At 38.4% G+C, this 20,530-nt stretch overlaps 1 protein-coding gene across 3 annotated transcripts in view; it reads right to left on the reverse strand.

Annotated features, from left to right (window-relative positions):
• Positions 1-20,530, reverse strand: part of grik4 (glutamate receptor, ionotropic, kainate 4) — a 454,446-nt gene that overhangs the window by 371,710 nt on the left and 62,206 nt on the right. The window contains exon 1 of one of the 3 annotated variants that reach the window (XM_077208502.1): positions 17,851-17,901. The exons of 1 other annotated variant lie outside the window; for it this stretch is intronic. The gene's annotated coding sequence lies outside the window, so the exon portion shown is untranslated. Of the gene's footprint in view, positions 1-17,850; positions 17,902-20,530 lie in introns of those variants that run through there. One more of the 3 variants, XM_077208504.1, reaches the window with a different exon arrangement.

Genomic DNA, 20,530 nt, shown 5'->3' on the forward strand with positions numbered 1-20,530 from the left:
CAGTGCTGGGGGCTTCTTGTCGACCCTTCACGCTATCGACGGATGCTTCCCTCGAATGGATGGGGGGCGGTCATGAGTGGCCGCTCGGTGAAAGGTCTTTGCCTGGGGCTCATGGCAGTTGCGTCCAACGTAGTTACTTTTGGCATTCTGTGCATGAGACAACCATGGTTGGTTGCAAAGGGGACAACCATGATTGGTTGCTCGGCGAAGGGTCCGGACAACACACTGATGGTCTCGTATATCAGAGCAGATATCCTGTTTTGAGGCAGGGGCTGTGGCCCTGGGAATGGAGACTTCACCCCAGGTGGTGGAGCTTCTTAGGGAAAACTTCGGTCAAACTACAAGTCGACCTTTCGCATCGCTTGTACAATGCATTGCCCTTGCGGTTCTCCCTCACGCATCCAGCTCCGCTTGGACTGGATGTGATGTAATAGGTGTGGTTGCCGCTACACCTATACGCTTTTCCCAATATCTTTGCTCCTGGGAGCTCTGGAGTTGTGGATACTGTGGGCTCAGCCTCTGAGGGGGCCCAGCTCATAGATTCAGGTCTCTCGACCGAGGTCGTGGAGACCATACTCCAGTCTAGAGCTTCCTCCACGAGAAGACTAAATATGCTGTTCTCTGCCTGGTGCAGAGAACGCCTTCTGAATCTTGTTTCTGCCCCGTGGGTACAGTACTTGATTTCTGTATTAATGTTTCTTTACTGGGTTATCTCTAAGGAGAGATCCTTAATTTATCTCTTCTCCGTGGTACATGAGGCTGAGGCCTACACGTCCTCGGATTTGCACCTGCTATGGTGATAGTATTTCTTCACCCCAGGTCGGGTTGTATTTCTAGGTCCCTAATAAATGTGCGGGTCATTTGTGCAGCAGGCCTTCTGTCCTCCACCTTTAATACCCCAGATCAGGAAAAACTTAATCTGTTACGCCCTGTCCGGGCTTTGGATGCGTATGTCCACAGAGCTGCTCAGTGGCGTATATCAGAACAATTATTTGTCTGCTTCGGGTCAACTAAGATTGGTTGCCCGGCATCTAAACAGATGATGAGCAAGTGGGTAGTTAAGGCTATCTCACTTGCTTATGAAGCGGCCGGACAGCCTTCACCTATGGCTGTTCAGGCCCATTCTACAGGAGTATAGCTGCCTCTAGGCTTTAATTTCGGGTGTTCCCCTTCAGGACATTTGTAATGCGGCAGGCTGGTCCTCACCACATACATAGTCAGATTTTATGACTTACACTTCTCCACTCCTGGGGCTAGGTTGCTTGCTACTTAGTGTGCGCAAGGACTTCACACAGAACGGGCATTTGTCTTTATGGCGTAGTGGGTATGGGGTTCCCACCGCGTCTCAACGCAGCTCGAGTTCCCTTGAAAGGGAACGTCTCAGGTTACGTATGTAACCCTGGTTCCCTGAGAGGGAACGAGACGCTGTGTTTTCCTGCCATACTTCCTGCATGCCCTGATCGACTTGCTTCAGGCTTTTTCAGAAGCTGTCGCGGTCTGTTTTCTGGTGTGCTTTATAGCTTCCTGGTCTATGACGTCACCCGCCTATGACGTCTAGCTCTTCCATTGGACTGATTATACACGTGCTTTACGACGCAATCACGCAGAGCGTTCCCACCGCGTCTCAGCGCAGCGTCTCGTTCCCTCTCAGGGAACCAGGGTTACATACGTAACCTGAGACGTTTTTCTTTCTTCAGTCGAAAAGAAATTAAGGTTTTTGATGAAAACATTCTAGAATTTTTCTCCATATAATGGACTTCAATGGGACACAAATGGTCCAAGGTCCAAATGACAGTTTCAATGCATGAACAAAATGACTCGAAAAAAGATTTGTTCATTTTGATGAACATGTTCGAACAGGAGAGTCACGAACGTGCATCACAGAACAGAGCAAGGTGAGCATTTGTGCTTATAAAACTTTAAATTTTTTATTTATTTTTGAAATGACCGATCGTTTCGCAAGATAAGACCCTTATTCACCGTCTGGTATTGTTTAAAGCCATTTGAAGCTGCACTGAAACTGTCATTTGGACCTTGGACCATTTGGTACCCAGTGAAGTCCGTTATATGGAGAAAAATCCTAGAATGTTTTCATCAAAAACCTTAATTTCTTTTCGACTGAAGAAAGAAAGACTTGGATGACATGGGGGTGAGTAAATTATCAGCAAAAGTTTTTTTAAAAAGTGAACTAATCCTTTAAGTGATGAACTGAACAGCTTGTTGTCGTTTTAGCATTACGTTTTAAGACCAAGGAAGACTAAATAATACATGACGATCCCCTTGTGAGCAGCTTGTGACCCCCTTCCCAAAATATAAAGGCAGTTAAATATTTTCATGCATAAAGACTAATTTACACTGTGTGAGAAAAATATAACGAATAATATTAGACATGTTGTTTCCAAAGTTATATAAATGGCTTTTCACTGTACCAAGGCCAAAGGATATTATTAAAATATTATACATAGAAAAAATTTACTTTTGTATTAAGTTGACATCATATTTTTTTCTATTAGAGTAATATTAGATTTATAAACCTGCAAAATAAAAACATTTTATGAGTCTTTAAAACTAATTACATTTTATTCATTTATTGTATTCAGTATCTCATGATTTTCAATCTTTCTTTTCAATCAAAGAAAGCAAAATGAACCTTAAATATCATATAAAGTATTTAACATTATTGCATAAAATATTTAATGTAGTCATTTAATAACATGCCATCTTTCAACTCTAAAAATATAATCTGTAAAGTACCTTTTTCTCTCACATTTTCCACAGACCATCAAGCACCCCTTTACTGCCCCATGACTCCAGTTTAACAACAACTGTACTAGTCAATTTTGAAAATATGTAGTTTGTGCACATGCCAAAAATAGACCATGATGACAAATCAACAGCATGCACGTGGAAGGAGACACAGAGGACAGGAGGGCATGACAGCTGGTTAAATTGATATTGAAAAATTGCTCCCTTTTCAAAAAGTCAACACAAACTGAGTTGACCTTTAAAGATCTGTATTCCTAATAGGGATGCCCGATACCATTTTTTCAGAACCGATCCGATCCGATACCAAAAATTCTGAGTATCGGCCGACACTGATCCGATATCAGCACAATTTTTTAAAAATCAAAGTTTTTTCCTCTCGCGATAAGTCAGTCAAAAAAATCATGTTAACGGATGTTGGTGGGTTTTTGTATATCCCAGTCACTGCACTGGCCATTAGGCTTATTTGAGATGCGCCTTGCCTCACCTGAAATATAGTCGAGAGTAGGCGGCTACAGTGAGTGGAGAAGTGAAAAAAGTGCAGGCAAGCCGGACATTTCTTCTCGTAGTGGATCAGACACCTGTGACAAGAAGATGGATCGCGGGATACACGCTCGTGTAGTGTTGCTAATAAACTGGATGTAATTTAAGTTCTGTTGCATTTATGTGAAAATAAATATAATAAACAAGATACCCAAAGTACTTGTTATTTAATTCCATTCCAAAAATGTTTATCAATCATTTTTTCTTTAACACAGACATTTTTATAAAAATGACATTGCATGACCCATAGAGATCGCACTGTGGGGAATATTCACACATAACGTATACACATAAAACAGGATATCAGAGTTTTAAAATCAAACGTTATGAGAAAGAGAACAATACATCACGGTTGTTTAAACCAATGAGCATTAAGCTGTGTCGTCAACAAGTCGTTTCCCATCGTGCTTTTGATCAGCGCAGTCGGTGGAGAGCAACTGCGCACTACTGCAGAATCTGACACGTCCGCCTTGCGCTCGCGAGAGTTTTTTGACATACGTCAGCATGACATCAGAGCAACCGCACTCGGACACATTTCTAACCGGCATGCATCTCGTGCTGATCTCCAGTGATCGGTTCTGTGCAGATTTTGCTAATCTCAAACAAGCCTAATATCATTAATCAAAGGAGACGTATGTGTGTTAAGCATTAATGGTAAGGAAAGACCCTTATACTTGGAGCGGCTGGTGTTTCTGGGTGTTTCTCCCACATATCTGCTTCGAGGTCTTGATTGTGGAATTTCTTTGAGGTTTAGAATCCTACAGTGGCCGAAAGAGCTCAACGTGCTGCAACTGAAGAAAACACATGCAAATAGAAAAAAAAACACTTTCAAATAGAAAAAAACACCCGCAAATTAAGAAAACATCTTCATTAGTTTCACAACACACGTGTGCTCACCAAATACAGAAACACGCTGGAAATAACACAGACCACAACGGAAATGTTTCCAGGAGAACCAAATAAGTGACGAACCCGGCTAGGACGTGCTTCTTGCTCGTGAGAATTCCTATGCCCTACTCCCATCAAAATGGGACTTTGTAGTGAGCAGGACACTAGTTTGCCATTATGTAGCTGTTTGGAACACACTTGATGAAGGGAGCAACAAAAGACAACGTAATTTCCTCATTATTTTCATCTGGGATGTTCCCATAACAACGCAGCACGTTGTCCATCAGCTGAATAGCTGTTCTGACGACAGAAATATAATGCTGTTAAAATAACGGTTGCAAATAAATAATTCTTTTTATTTTTACTTCACAAAAAAGATTTTAAAATATGCATTATATATCTGTGTATCAGTGTCTCAACTTTAAAACCTACATTACCTATCATTTCTTAAGTTATGAAACTTTTCTTTATAAAAATGTCTACATAACATAAAACAATTTGTACAGTGTAACTGATGAATAGATTAATATCTTTCCTTCTGAAAATTTAAACATAACATGAAACAATTTGTACAGTGTAACTGATGAATAGATTAATATCTTTCCTTCTGAAAATTTAAACATAACATGAAACAATTTGTACAGTGTAACTGATGTATAGATTAATATCTTTCCTTCATGTTCTTCTTCTCTATCTTTTTTATTTATTTATTTTAGTTTTCAGCCCATTGTCCTTTTCTCATGTATTCTGATGACATTGAACAAATTGTTAATACATTTTGTATATTGTATACAAGTTGTATGTCATAAAAATGTAATCTCTGTATGTTTTGGGGGGGGGGGGGAGTTAAAAGAAATAAAATAAAATAAAGTAGAATTTTGAGCTGTAAGCACGTACCAGCCGGGTTCATCACTTATTTGGTTCCCCTGGAAACATTTCTGTTGTGGTCTGTGTTATTTGCAGTGCGTTTCTGTATTTGGTTGTGTTGTGAGTATTTGGAGCACACGTGTGTTGTGAAACTGATGAAGATGTTTTCTTAATTTGCAGGTGTTTTTTCTATTTGCATGTGTTTTTTTCTATTTGCATGCGTTTTCTTCAGTTGCAAGACGTTGAGCTCTCTCGACCACCAGTATTCCAGTATTCCTGTAATTATTTTGTCTTTTATGAATTTCATAAAGAGCTCTGTCTCGACTTCTGTCCAAACATACTGCGTCATCTACGCCAGGTGACCTGTAAATGCGCAAAAACTGTTTCCATTGCAGTTTTTTCAGCCTGAAAATCCCCTTATGCAAGCGTAAAAAACTTTTTGCGATAAATGGGATTTTTTGCAAAATTGACATGTTTCGATTGGGCGTATTTTCAATTCGCAATTTCAATTTGCGCAATTTGAAGGGTAATGGGAACGCGGCTATTGATGCATAGTTCCGATGTTATATTAAAGGGTTAGCTCACCCAAAAATGAAAATTCTGTCAGTATTTACTCACCCTCATGTTGTTCCAACCCCGTAAGACCTTCGTTCATCTTCGGAACAAAAATTAAGATATTTTTGATGAAATCTGAGAGCTGGATCACTCCTCCATACTCCTCCATAGGCTTCTTCAGGGATTGAAACTTGCCGGCCTCGAAAAGTTATTAAAGACATCGTTAAAATAGTCCAAGTGACTACAGTGGCTCAATCTTAAGTTTATCAAACGACGAGAATACTTTTTGTGCGCAAAAAAACCCAAAAATAATGACTTTATTTCAACTATTCATTTCCTTCTCTCTGGGCCTTGAGTCAGTTCACTAGTGCAATAGCGTAAACTTCTGTTGTTGTACGTCACACGCATCACCCACAAGACCAGCATCGGCCAATAGTGAGCCTACGTGTGACGTAACACTACGCAATCATACTAAGTTAACTGAGTAGAGGCCAACAGAGAAGGAAATGAATAGTTTAAATAAAGTCATTATTTTTGTTTGTTTTTGCACAAAAAGTATTCTCCTCGCTTGATAAACTTAAGATTGAGCCACTGTAGTCACTTGGACTATTTTAACGATGTCTTTAATGACTTTTCGGGGCTGGCAAGTTTCAATCCCTGAAGAAGTCTATGGAAGAGTATGGAGGAGTGATCCAGCTCTCAGATTTCATCAAAAATATCTTAATTCGTGTTCCGAAGATGAACAAAGGTCTTACGGGGTTGGAACAACATGAGGGTGAGTAAATACTGACAGAATTTTCATTTTTGGTTGAACTATCCCTTTAATGCAATCGTTTATTGAGCCTTTTCTTTTAACAGTTTAAAATGTTCAGTTACTGTGCGCGTGAAGAACAATTATAGTGCTCTCTTTTCCAGTGTTGTACTCCTACTCCGTAACAGAACGCGACACGCTGTTTGAATGCTGAATGGAGAATTACTGACAGTCGCAGCGGAGGGAAGCACTTACTTGAATTTAACAACTTCAATATTCATCTCTACCTCACATTAAACTATGGAATGGCTTTAGAACACTTATAATGTGGTGCACGAAAAGTTGATGGTTCTTTATAATGTTTTTGTGATTTTTGTGAGTCTTAAGAATAACACAGAATAGTTTACGCACAATATCGGAATTGGATCGGTCTCGTCATATAATATAACATGGGGGGGGGGGGGGGGTAACTTTGCTTTTCATTTATTACTTAAAGCTCACTTGAAGTTCTTTACATCAAAAACTACTAGCCTAACTGATAAAGTTATTAATCAGTAATATTAATAAACTGTAATATTACTAAGGTATTTAGTGATCCATTCCACCACTAGTTTCGTCTGACCGATACCCGATATCGGATACCGATAACAGATAAGCGCTGATCCAATAGTGAGTATTGGATCAGCGCATCCCTATTTCCTAAGCGTTTAAAGTTTTCAAATGAACCTGTTGACACATGGTATACTGTATATAGCCCACTTGTGATGGGCAGTTATATGGAAATAAAAATAAAAAAATACACAAACCAAGGTGAATCTTTTAATATAAGTATGCTGCCTGCTATTAAAGTAACCAGTGAGCATTGCGGTACGGAGCCTTAATACCTTCACAGAGTCACAGAGCCATGCCAAATGCTAAATTACTGGCTTCATGCTGTACAGTGATCCCATCACAGCACATATGATTCTGTACCTGTACTTTTTTCCCAGAATCCTCTCTGGATGATGCGATAATGAGCCATCTGTCATTGTCATTGTAATTAATCTGCTGGTATTTAGTGGATAATGAGATGCTGTCATGTCATCTTTCTTCTACACTCCAGACCCTGTAAGGGGAAATGAATGGAGGGTTTTGACCACGTATCCGAGCCGCCAGATGGGATCTGTTGTTTACTTCAAACGTTTTTTTTTTTCTTTCTGAAATGCCCATTATATTGGGAATTGTTGTGTGACAACCTTGTTTTAGTGCCACTAAGATGGCACAAACAAATGTCATGCCAAAGACAAGACACAGACAGACCACCGCAGAGAGGCTTCGCTGGCATGTCGTTTGTGCCACACTTCGCCGAATGATGACAAGATCCTATGGGCCACGGAATCCAGGTAAAATGGCTTCTGTGCAGACTGGAAAATCTTTTTCAATCATAAGTGAAAATTAAGTGGTGGGCTAGATGGGCACACCACTTGAGATGTAAATTGCACTGCCACATGCAATTTCACACGAAGGTACAGCTCTCACATCTATACCACTTCCTGTTCCGTCCTGTTGTAGATCCAGATGAGGAATTTCCCCCGAGGAGGGCATGAAACTTTATTATGCTTCATGGGTGGACCGACACGGACTCGTCATCTTTTAACAGGAAACACGGGACTGGATTGAGCATCAACACCCCTGTTTATCTTACCGCTCATTTAAACATCAAACCAAAGGCCTTGCAAAAAAAAAAAAAAACTCCAGGCTTTGCTATCTGACATCTAGAGCCAACAGCAAAACCAATTTACAGGCAAATTGGTTGAGGACATGACAAAAATAAATGCCAGTAAGCTTGAGATTAATGCTCAAAAGTCTAATGTTTTAATGTTAATCAAACAATGGACTAATAAATAACTTACTGCTTTTGACTAAATAGGCTATCCTTTTCAACTTTACAAAAAGTTCCATCTATATTTAATTTATACAGTAAAGAATAAGCAATGTTTTTTTTTTCATTTTTGATTACTTTATTCAAATTTCTGTACCAGTAAGATCTATCCGGAAAACACTTTTTATTTAATTTGTAGCCTTTCTTTGTTCTATTGTATTTATTTGTGCTATATATGTGTAATTTTTTTATTTGTTCTTATTTTATTACTGAGTGCTTACTTGTCTTAAAAGGGGAATTCGGCAACTATTTCAACGTAATAAAACCATCATTTGGATGGTTTAATTACCTGTTCTGGTGAGAATGGTGACTTTCTCCGCTCCCCCCAACGTTCCTAGGCGGAAATATAACCTTGCAACATGAGGATTTACGTCCCAGTAAGATGGAAATAGGAAGTCTTGTGAGAAGCGAGAACGAGCGAGAAACACAAACTGCTTTATGGCAATTCGACATAAACACACACGCCGCCCTCAATGTGTATGATGCATTACCCACCTGGGTAGACATAGCTACACGATAAAGTTGGCCGGCTCCGATAATAACTAATGCACATAAGCAGCGGTAGAAAGGAGGAGGCTGGTGCCACAATTGAGTTTTTTTACGACATTGTTGTACGCCTAACAGCTGTAGGGGGAGCTCGTTGAGAAAACATGCGACAACAAAAGTGAAAATCAGCGAAGAAATAGCTAGAGTTGCCGAGTTCCCATTTAATAATGTTTAAAATTACCATTAATTTGTCTGGTAGTTTTTGTAGTATCAAAATTGGAATAAAAATTGGTATTTCAGATAAATTTCAGATTGGTGTCTAAACATTTACCAATGACCCAATCCTCAGCACTGAGCCCTTCTGGAGCTGCTCTAAATATGTGATGCGCAATTAAATGAAAGATAAAATATGATAGAGCAATAGAATGAACAGTGAAAGTAACAGAATCTCATACAATGCATTTTAGCTGGCTTAATTAAAGATGAAAATAACTGGAAAAATATATTGGATGAACAAATTAAGCCAACTAATATGATTTATTTGGTTTATCTTCTAATACATTTAAAAATTAGAAATGCATTGAAAATACAGGTATCGGGTTTCGGTATCGGCAAGTACCAAAAATGTGAGTATTGGCATCGGCTCGTTCTGGAAAAAGTGGTATCGGTGCATCTCTATTTTTTTTTTTTTTTTTTATATTTCACGTTACAACTTTCAACATGACAGTAAATTCTTGCTGACATGCTGCTGCATTATGGGCCTTTTTTTTTGCAAACATTTGCAACGTTTGTGATGAAGAGGTATCAGAACAATCTAGGCTGTTTTGACTTTGATAAAATCATTCCTCATACCAGCCAAAAAAAAATCATAAAACTCGGTTTGCAACAGTCATGTAGTCATCACCATTCACACTTGCAGTTGTGTGCGACACAGATGTCTGTATTTCTAAATCAATATGCAGTGCCATTAAAGAAGAAATTGATCGCAACGATGGCCGAGGTTCACACCAGGCCACTTCTTTGTAAATATAGATTGTGGGCATCATCTAAGAGTGTTCATAACAGCCAGCTCATGCTCCCGCAGATTGATCTGAATGTCAATGAGACTGAGGAAGGTTGAGGACTGTAGGGTAGGGGACACTGAGGAGCATGTATCCAAAAACACGCACTTATTATCTGCAGATTACAGCTGAGGGACTATGAAATGTTGACAATCCACTGCAGCGTGTGGTGGGAACAGATATCAGTTTCCACACCAATTACAACAGCGGGCACTGTGTCCCCTGAAGATAGACACGAAAAGCAAAGAGCAAGCCTTGCAACTCAGCACCGCTAATGAGAAATATCTACAGTACAACTTCAGAACGCACAGATACAGAAAGCTGACACAGTTCAGAGTGTAACTAGTCCAAAAAACACAAATCAGCGAGCCTCCAAGACATAAAGGCAATGCTAGGCTATTGTTTGCCAAAGTAGGGTATTCGAGAGGACAGGCTACCACTCCTGAGATTTACGTCCGGGACCGGTGATTATTTAGTGTTGACCCTCTAAATCCAGCTCAGGGTGGTTGCCCATCGATTTCTCTGACAAAATACGAAATGAAAAATGCACTGAGCTTTTCCAGGGGTTCATAAATGCATCCCCTCTATTTTCCAGCCGTGTGCAGCACACACACAGAGACCATTGAGCCCACACAGAGCCGCTCTGATGCAGAGGTTCCAGCATCACGCACCTACTTGCTGTAAACATGATGAGGTCACCATCCACCTCTCACCAAACATCACCTGCTCCTGATTTAGACATGTCTTCACTTAGCCACCATCTGTGAAAGAAAAATTCAGCCTCAAAGGAAAGGGCAGCTCCTTTTTTCTTTCCGGCGATGGACCACTCACCATCACGATCCCTGCATAAGGAGGACCAAGACCAGATATCTTGTGTTTTGAGGTGCTGTTAACAGCATGGCTGAATTACACTTAATCGATCCATTTGAACCTCCCTTTGTGCCGAGGTCCCTTCAACGTTACAATTACACAGCTCGGAAAATTAGGGTATTACTGGCAGCTAATGGAGGCTAATGATACCCTTGAGCATATGCTGACTGGCAGCCTGCTTTCAAACTATTTCATGAGTATCTTCAGACATCAACCATTCCATATGCATTGGCCTTTATCTGACATGGCTTTACTGTTCAACATAATCAAATATATTACAATGTTGCTCTTTTCCCTTTCGCAGGGATATATTCACAATTCATTTTGTCAAGAGTTAAACATAGACTCAGAATGGATTTGTGCACATTTTTAGCACAAATTTTGGGGTCAGAACTCTGAAATTAATTTTGTTTAAATATGACAATCAGACCTGAGATTACAACACTTATTAGCAGCCGAAAGTCATCATTAGCAAATTAGCATTAACAAATTAATTTTTGAAAATTAGGTTTTTGTTCATTAACTCCCAGTCAGGGCGGTTGCAGTATAAAAAACATCATCCACTGTTGGCTGATCTCCCTGATGGGACATCACTTCTTATATGGCATATCTATATTACTGAGGTATGATTTAACATTGAGAACCCTACTGTTGAACACGCACAACTATAATAGGCCTTTGGCTGAATGCCATGATGTCTACAAAGACAGATTAATGAAAGGCTTTCTGATTACTATTACCATACTCATACTGATTAGCATATATACTCATTGGCTTCATCCCTCTGTCTCCTGTCCACCAATAAGCTGTTGTGTGGTGGGCGTTCTGGCACAATATGGCTGTCGTCGCATCATCTAGGTGGATGGTGCACATTTGTGGTGGTTGAGGAGATTCCCCCTTCTATGTAAAGCGATTTGAGTGCTGAGAAAAGCGCTACATAAATGTAATGAATTATTATTATTATTATTATTATTATTATTATTATTATACTGATGCATATGGGTAGCATTACATTGAATATGACAGGTGCAGCTATTTGATTATTTGTTGGCATGGCAATAAGCTACAATCAAGAATAACGTACTGTATATAACCAGCTCTTATATGCCCAAATTTAATTCATAGAATGAGTCAATTTATGAGTGCATTACAATAGCAATCTGAGGGAGTTCTTAAATGACTTCAGGGAATGGTGTCTAACATAAAAGTAAATTAACAGAATACTAGACAAAGAACACTTAGCTTCACAATCAAAAAGTGAGGAGGCTTTGAGGAAACCACTTTGTACATTTCATCATTTCCTATTTCTATGACAAACTTGCATTGTTAGTAGTAAACAGAAAACACAGATGTAATATCTCTGTAGAAGTATTCTCTGAAACATCAAATCAATCTGCATAAATTAAAAATTTAAATAAATAAATAAATAAATAAACGTCACAAAGCACTAAGGCAAAGCAGACTATTCCAAAGATCTTCAGTATCCTGAGAGCACTTGAGAGTGTTTTGGCAGTGCAGCATTTTTTATTTTATTTTTTTCCGTTGAGACACTTTGCTTGTTATGATACGGAATATCCGTAAAAGTGTTACTATCTCATTTCACACATACCGTAAAACTTCAAATAATAGCCCGGGCTTTTATTTTCCCAAATCTTAGAACTGCACCGGCTTGAGACAGGAGTCTATATGAGACATGCCTTTATAATTTAGTGTTGAGATGTTGTTCATTGAGATGTTGTTCCTAGAGTCTCTAATCTCTTAAAATCTCCAAATGCTCCACGTTAAACTGTGGTCTTCCGACCTTTTACTATCGTGTCAATTGATTTTGATTAATATTGCGCGAGAAATAGAGAGCAAGACAGCTCTCGTGCTGTTTGAAGACGTGAGAGTGCGCGCGCGCGGCCGGAGCGCTCTCTCTGCTCGTTTGCGCCCTGTCAAACGCAGCAGTCATATTCTTTTCTACATCACTCACAGATCAAAAAAGGCTTTGGCGGGAAACAAATTTGCTTTGGCGGCCGCCAAAAAATACCCGGCCTCTATTTGAGAACGGCCTTTATTTGCCCAAACCTGTAGCCACACCAGGCGTGTAAAAGAGACAGGCATCTATTTTTGGGACTCGGCTGTTATTTGAAGTTTTACGGTATGTTGTTTCTGTGTTGATTCTATATTAAAATGTCGATACAATGTAATGTATTTTCTCTGGCTCTTGTTTTAAATTATTTTGTTCCGTTATTATGCTTGATGTTGTCATCTGTTGACGTTGAACAAGCAGAATGTGGCAGTTGGTCGGTGTGATGGTTCGGTAAAAAGTGACAATGATGAGCACTGCGTTTTACCCCAAAGTTGAACATTCTTCAACTCTCGGCGACCAGTAAAAAACGCTGAACACTCAGCACTTCAGCGTTAAATACATGCTCAGCGCCTCGTTATGCTCATGGTGTTTAAAAAACGCGGCGCTCCCATTGAAAACAATTGGAAAAATACACCATCTGCATGAAAAAACGCTTGGTGGACACACTGCCTTAGTTGTCAGCAGTGTTGGGTAAGTTACTCAAAAAAAGTAATCCACTACAAATTACTACTTTAAAATTGTAATATGATTACATTGCTGATTAGCCTACTGCATGTAAAAAGTAATCAGATTACTAATTACTTTCAAGTTACTTTGAAAACCTATTAAAACTACAAGAATACACTACAAAGTGAAACTCAGTTCTTTCAGCAATTTAATAAATAGACATCCCAAGTCTGCTGGAAGTTCCGGGAGTCTCGCGCATATTGATAGCGGCTCCCTGATGCCCGCAAATTAGTTCAAATCTCCCGGAATCTAGAGCGAGCGAGCGAGCAAGAGCGCGCATGCGAGACAGAAGAGACTGTGCTCCAAACCGTGTAGCGCGCGCACGAGGGAGAGAGCGAGAGACCTTGCGTGTAGGGCTGAAACGATTCCTCGAGTTACTCGAGTTACTCGATTACAAAAATTCCTCGAGGCAAAAACTCTGCCTCGAAGCCTCGTTAAATTCCTATTACGCGCACTATACGCGCGGCGCAGGGATTTGATTGTTTCACACGGACCGTTTATTCACACGGACCTGTTCAGGAAGAAATAGTTGGCGCGATGGCGGAGAATAAATATGTGAATAAACGGCAGAAATTGTCTAAAGTGTGGGATCATTACACACTTAATTCACTTAATACACTTAACTCGCTGAAACAAGGTAACGTAGTCAGGGGCGTGTCTAGAAGGGGGGCACGGGGTGGCACTGGCCCCCCCTGGAATATGATTGGCCCCCCCCTGGTGCCCCCCCAACATCATTGGGCTAGATTTACTGTCAACCTGACAATGCCCAACGCTATTGGATCAGAGCGCTGTCAATCACTGCTTGATTTGCGATTCGCAAAGCGGAATCAAAGGTCTGCGTTTTTCAAACAGTAGGAGAGAGAGAGAAACACCTCGACACGTCACTGTTTATGGTATATAAAAACTCAATTACAGTATATATTTTGAAATATCGCACCATATGTTAGTCTGATTACTTTCATGTGTGACTGATCAAGCCAGTAACGTTAGATTAGCTAACGTAATTTCGGCAGATGACTTGTCAGTGTTATTCCGCGGCAGCGCGTCTATATAAAATAGATACATGGGTCATTCCTGGTATGCGGTGACTTTCCTGTCCCAATGATTTATTTACTCATATTTTCTCTAGTCACATATAATTAGTCACATATTTATAATAAATGGCTTAAATTATAGATTTAAGTATTCTTTACCAATTAAACAGAGATAATAGACATTAAAAATACTATTTTGTATTTGACACAATTTTAATTGATGTATGCATTCAATTATATCATGTCCTCAGTGCACAGTAATCAACTTCTGCAAGAAATATAAACCATGAAATGACAAAAACCTTTAAAAAATCATTTTTAAATTTTTATAGACTAGGCTAAATTGCCTCTAATCATACATATAAATCATGTGGAAATATAGGTCTTTTTCTTAAAATTTTCTTCAATTACTGCATCCCTAAAGTCATCTTCCACCCTGTTAGTATGTACTTTTTTGCCTTCCAAAACCAACTGCAATTTCCTTGAGACCATTTTCAAGAAGTGAAATTTCTTTTCTTTTACCTGCTGGAATTCAACTGTACAAACTGAGGTAAGCTTCAACTCTCACTCCTAACTTTTTTTTTAGTTTTTGAAATGTTATCCTGCTTGTCCCACCCTTAAAGTTCCACCCTGTTAGGCTATGTTATGGAGAATGTTTGTCCAATCAAAAAAATGTAAAAACAAATCTGACATAGTTATAAAAGTTCTGTTCATCTGTAGAAGGTTCGCTAGCTAAATGTTGATCACTCAAAGAGCTATGGCTAACTTAGCTCAGAATTTTCCACCCTGTTAGATCTATAAACCTAACAGGGTGGAATGTGAAACATATTCTATTCATCCAAAAAAATTTGCTTGTTTCAAGAAGAAAAAAAAATTCTAAGATGGCATAAGGGACATATACTATCCAAGAAAAGCTTATTATTCAAGCTTTAAGCCAAGTTATTGTTTAACATTTACATTATTAACATGTTGTGATAACCTACGTATACGTCCCTAACAGGGTGGAATATTTTTATGGACAGTGTCTGAACAATCTACCAATTATTATTATTATAGAGTCCCTGAGCTTGACCTATATGTATTCCTTATAGTTAAACATGTCACTATTTTGATAGAATGCTAAAAACATGAAAATCATGTCCTTTTTTTCCCAACACTTATGAAGCCAAAATGTCTACGCATACCTGTAATGAGCCACATATTACTTTATCTTTTGTTTTACAGACTAAAGGTACTATAATCTTTTTCCAAAAAAAGCAGAGCCGTGGTAAACATTAAAATGTAAGAACTTTACATGCAACTCTGTGTAATTTATACTGAATGGGTTTTTGCTTATTTTTACACCGCAACAGGACATCCAAGGTTTCTTTAAGAAGAAACCATGTCAGAGACAGATTTCATGCAGATAACGTTCGCCGACACACAAACACACACAAATTCAATGTTTGTGTTGAGAATAAACCATGTTAAATGACTAATTAATGCCTAGGTAATGTTTTTTTATTTATTAGAACAAAAGTCCAATCCCTGTAAAATACAAAATGATTTTCAGGCTTTTGTTCGGTGCCACATTTAATAGCATCTTTATTAGGTCACTGAGCATTGCAAAGATTTTTTTAAAATCGTGCTTAATATTTTCTAAACTATTTATTTCCATTTGAATTTTCTGATTTCCCATGGGCCCCCCCTGAGTGGATCTTGGTCCCCCCTCTGCCCCCCCATTTATAAAATCCTGGAATCGCCCCTGAACGTAGTAAGCCTATTGATGTTCGCTGATTTTAATCCCATACTGTATTTGTAGCGATGTCGTGATGCGGTTTGACTAGATATGATTTTTAGCTTTGATGACATTTTTAAGTAGTAAACGTAACTATTACGTTCAATTGCCAGAGAGTATAGCCTAAAAAAAGAACCTCTTCACACACACACACACACACACACACAAACACACGCCAGTCAGACCGATTGCAGCAATGCATCACATATGCTTAAACCTTTATGTAGCCACGCAACAATAATTTCAGCATGCATTCACTACACACCGGGACGTGATGGAGGAACAAATATTGTATTGCAGTCTTTGCGAGACCTTGTTTGTATTTCACGTCTGCCAAATACAGACAACAACAAAAAATGAAAGTCCCCAGCCTGTTGGTTTTTAATAAAGATTCGGAGTACTCATTTTTCAGTTAAAACGCACGTAAAAAAAGTGCGTCAGCTTTTACTGCGTGTTCAACAACAAGTCACGTTACAGCTCTTCTTCAGCATTAAACTACCAGAATACACAAATATGCTTAGAATGGTTATATTATAACATCTTAAAGGAAAATTCACATATGAGATAGCTTTATAACTTGCATACTATATAACTTATAGTATATAACTTATAACAGCTTTAACTGAAATAGACACAAGTTTAATATAACTATTCTGTTTATAAAACACACACACACAAAAAAAATCCGATTACTCGATTAATCGATCGATTAAGTGCTAGATTAATCGATTACAAAAATAATCGATAGCTGCAGCCCTACTTGCGTTGCGTGTGCGTGTTGCGTGTGTGTAATTCATTAAAGCGCATGCTCATTAACTGACGCAGCCGGCCAAACGTGATTGGAAATGCATTTTACTAAATATTATTTTCTTAACAATACATTTGTAACGCAAGTAACTTAATTTTATTGACATCAGTAACTGTAATCAAATTACATAAATTTTAAAATGTAATGAGTTACATTACTGCGTTATCACGAAAAATAATTAGAATACAGTAACAGTTACTTTGTAACGCGTCATACCCAACTCTGGTTGTCAGTAGTTAGTTATATATGTAGCTCAATTTTCCACATTTATTGTATGTCATTATGTCAGTATCAGTAGGCCTATTTGCTTTCAACCATGCACAAATAAAAATGTCACTGAACTTTTGCTGTGTAATTGTAACAATGAGCACTCAAACACACCAAACCAACAATTAATAAAAACACACAAAAAATGATTTTGCACGGGCACTTTGCACTAGTATGTTAGATGCACAATAGTCCTACATGACAATAGAACAAACAAAATTCATAAATCTTGTTTATTTTGGTATCTTCCTAAAAAAGGCTAGTCCAGTTGTGTGCTATCTAGCTTTAATAACATGATCACTTAGGGTGGGAAATGTGACCAAAATCTAACAAGTAAACCACAGCAATAAACAATTGCCTTTTATAAGTAAAAAGTTCTTAAGTAATTAAGTAATCAAGTAGGCTAAACAGTCAGTAATAAAATAAGAACTAATAAACAAATTACAATCGGACAAATAAATACAACATAAAGATACAGATTTAAAAAGGGGTCTAAGTTTTAGTAGACTACTATTTGTTTTTTCCCCTGTTGTCATTTGATTAACATTAACGACAGACAGGAGCCTAGGTTGCTTTCACTTTAAAGGCCATGTTGCAGGTAAACCACCATTGTTGATTAATGGGTACATAAATCACTCAAGATATGTATATCATTTTTAAAATGTCTCAAAAATCACTTACCCGACTTCTATACACACTTCCTTGTTGCGCAATACCACTACATCAAAGGCCAATGAAATCGATGTTGTTTGGCAGATTCATGAGCAACAACCAATGGAAAAATTGCCGATGGAGGAATATTTTTCTTACCCAATCAGAGGAAGGTTACCATGACGTATTCTAGCAAATCGGAGGACTCTGTAGCCTTGCAAGGGGTGGTACTATATACTATTACGCAAACAGTGTTGAGTGGCAGAGACGACAGAAAGCGAACGGACGCATTGAGTATAAACAAGGCTTTACGGAGCGAGAGCGCACAGAGATATGAGAGAGAGAAAGAACAATTATAATATATATATACACACATACAATTATAGCATTATTTATTGTTTTAGCACTTTTATGATGGCAAGCAGTAAACGATTTATGGTGGAACAAACTCTGGAACAATTACTGGAGAGTGACGAGGAGAAAGCATTGCTAAGAAAATTCTAAGCATTCCTAAGAAAAATGCCTGGGACTATTTGTAAATAAAGTTAACATTTTCGTTGTTCTTTACACATTTTATTTAACAATTACACATGTATGTCAAGCAAAGGCTTTGACAAATATATTTTTTGTTCAAAAACTGTTCACTATTGTTGTGTGATGTGTGATTTTCAGAAATAAATGCCAAAAATCGAATTTCCGTTTTTGAAATTCTCTAGTTTATTGTACATTTTCACTCAAACTTCCCTTATAAACATATTACATGCGTGCTTATGTTAGCTTAGGGTCTTCTGAATCCATAGATACCAAACAGATAGTGTTCCATCTCCATTACATATAGTTTATAAGCCCAAATGTAAAAATTGAGAAAATGGACCAAAAAGAGCTTAGTCCCCAGAGGGTTAACAGGTTTTTTTTTACGCAATTCGGTGATGACGTCACGTTGGGGAGAAGTGGAGGAAAGGTAGGCTCAGCCTAGTAATAGAACTATGGCGACTGACTGGGATGAGGAAGAGGTGGCAAGAGCCAACATGTATGATGGCCCGCAGCCGTATAATTTCGAACCTGCCAGCCGTGAGAGGGCAAATGAGGAATTGCCAAGAACTGATGGCCGTCAAAGCCAATTAAATGCATGGTTCGAGGAGAATGAGTGGAGAGTTGGTGAAGTGTCCTGGTGAGTTGCTTGTGTGGGCGGTATAGAGAGAGATAGGCAGACAGCCAGATAGCATAATGTTAGCATAGATAGCTAGTAGCTAGATAGATAAATAGATAGAAATATATAGTAGGTAGATTGACAACGTAGAGTTGGTCGCACGTCAGAGACGCCCGCGCTATTGGATGTGCAGTTGCCGCATATACTAGCCTATCTATCTATATATCTGTCTGTCTATCTATATATCTTGTCTATCTATCTATCTATATCTATGTATTTATCTATTTATCTATAATCTGCGCTATCTGAATACTCTCGTCTACTACTCGTCTCTCTAGTCACTCTCAATGCTCTCAAGGTAGGCTCTGGTAAATTCTCTACCCTAGGTGACGTAATGCAATGCATTGTGGGGGAAAGGAGAATCGTTGCAAACCGCTGTAAGATAGTACCTACTTTTTCGTATTATATTCCGTTTTGTGATACCCAACAACATAAAACACAATGGATAACAGTTTAAATGTTTATTACCAACAAGCAAATTGCACAAATTCGTTGAAAAATTAACCCTGCTACACGGCTTTTAAGACCTAGTAATGTGCAGATCCAATACTGACTCACGTCCCAAACTTGTTCACTCAAGACATAACCGCCAAGACGGACATTTAGGCATAATTATGTGTATTATTACGTGTATAATTAAGGCAATGAGCCTAGAAATAGAACACATTTCGTTATACTCACGCGAGCGCTGACTGGCGGCAAACGCAAGCACAGAATCCGTGTGTCAGTACTGATTTGAGTTTATACAGCACTTTTATAAACTTTTATTTTTTGTGCTATCAGGCATATCATACTTTTTTTGGGGGGTCATTTATCCATCTTGAGAAATCGCTTCGCCCGGTCCTTGGCACTTAAGCAAGTTAGCAAGTGAGAAAGATTCGCTTTCGCTGTTTCACACAGATCATATACTGTTCATGCATAACGTCTGTATTCTCGTGTAAATAATGCATTACAGCTTTAAATAAATCAGGGATTATTCAATTAGATAATATTTATTTTTGTGATTAAAATTACTTTTTGCGATTATTTTGCGGTGAAAACGAATTGTGCAGGAACGAAAAAATTGTGACATTTTGTTGATTTTGCTTTGCATTCAGCGATCGTGGAATCGCGAAAAACTGGAGAGACTCTTTAAAATATTAACTAGGGCTTGTTAATAATTTTTTAAATTTCGTAAATTTCTTGATGGTTAATCGTATTACATCACAGTTCATTTGAATGTATCAATATTTGAAGTGGCTTTAGTAGCCAATAAATTGCATTTCACAAAACACAAGTCTACCACTGAATTACAGAAATTCATAATGCAATATGGGGTCAGTTACATGAGCATGCCCACTATGTTAAGACTGTCTTAAGAACTGCTCTGACCATCTAACAGTTAGCCAAGGGTAATCAGTCTTAGTTTTCATATTCAAATCAGATCAATCTACTTTATGCAAGTAACTTTTAAGACTAGTCTAAGCAGTCGTATACAACCGATCAATGATTTCATTGTTG

The sequence above is a fragment of the Siphateles boraxobius genome, unplaced genomic scaffold (genome assembly GCF_051911475.1).
Source record: "Siphateles boraxobius isolate OS27281-9 unplaced genomic scaffold, OSU_SipBor_1 6, whole genome shotgun sequence".
NCBI classification, from domain to species: domain Eukaryota; kingdom Metazoa; phylum Chordata; class Actinopteri; order Cypriniformes; family Leuciscidae; genus Siphateles; species Siphateles boraxobius.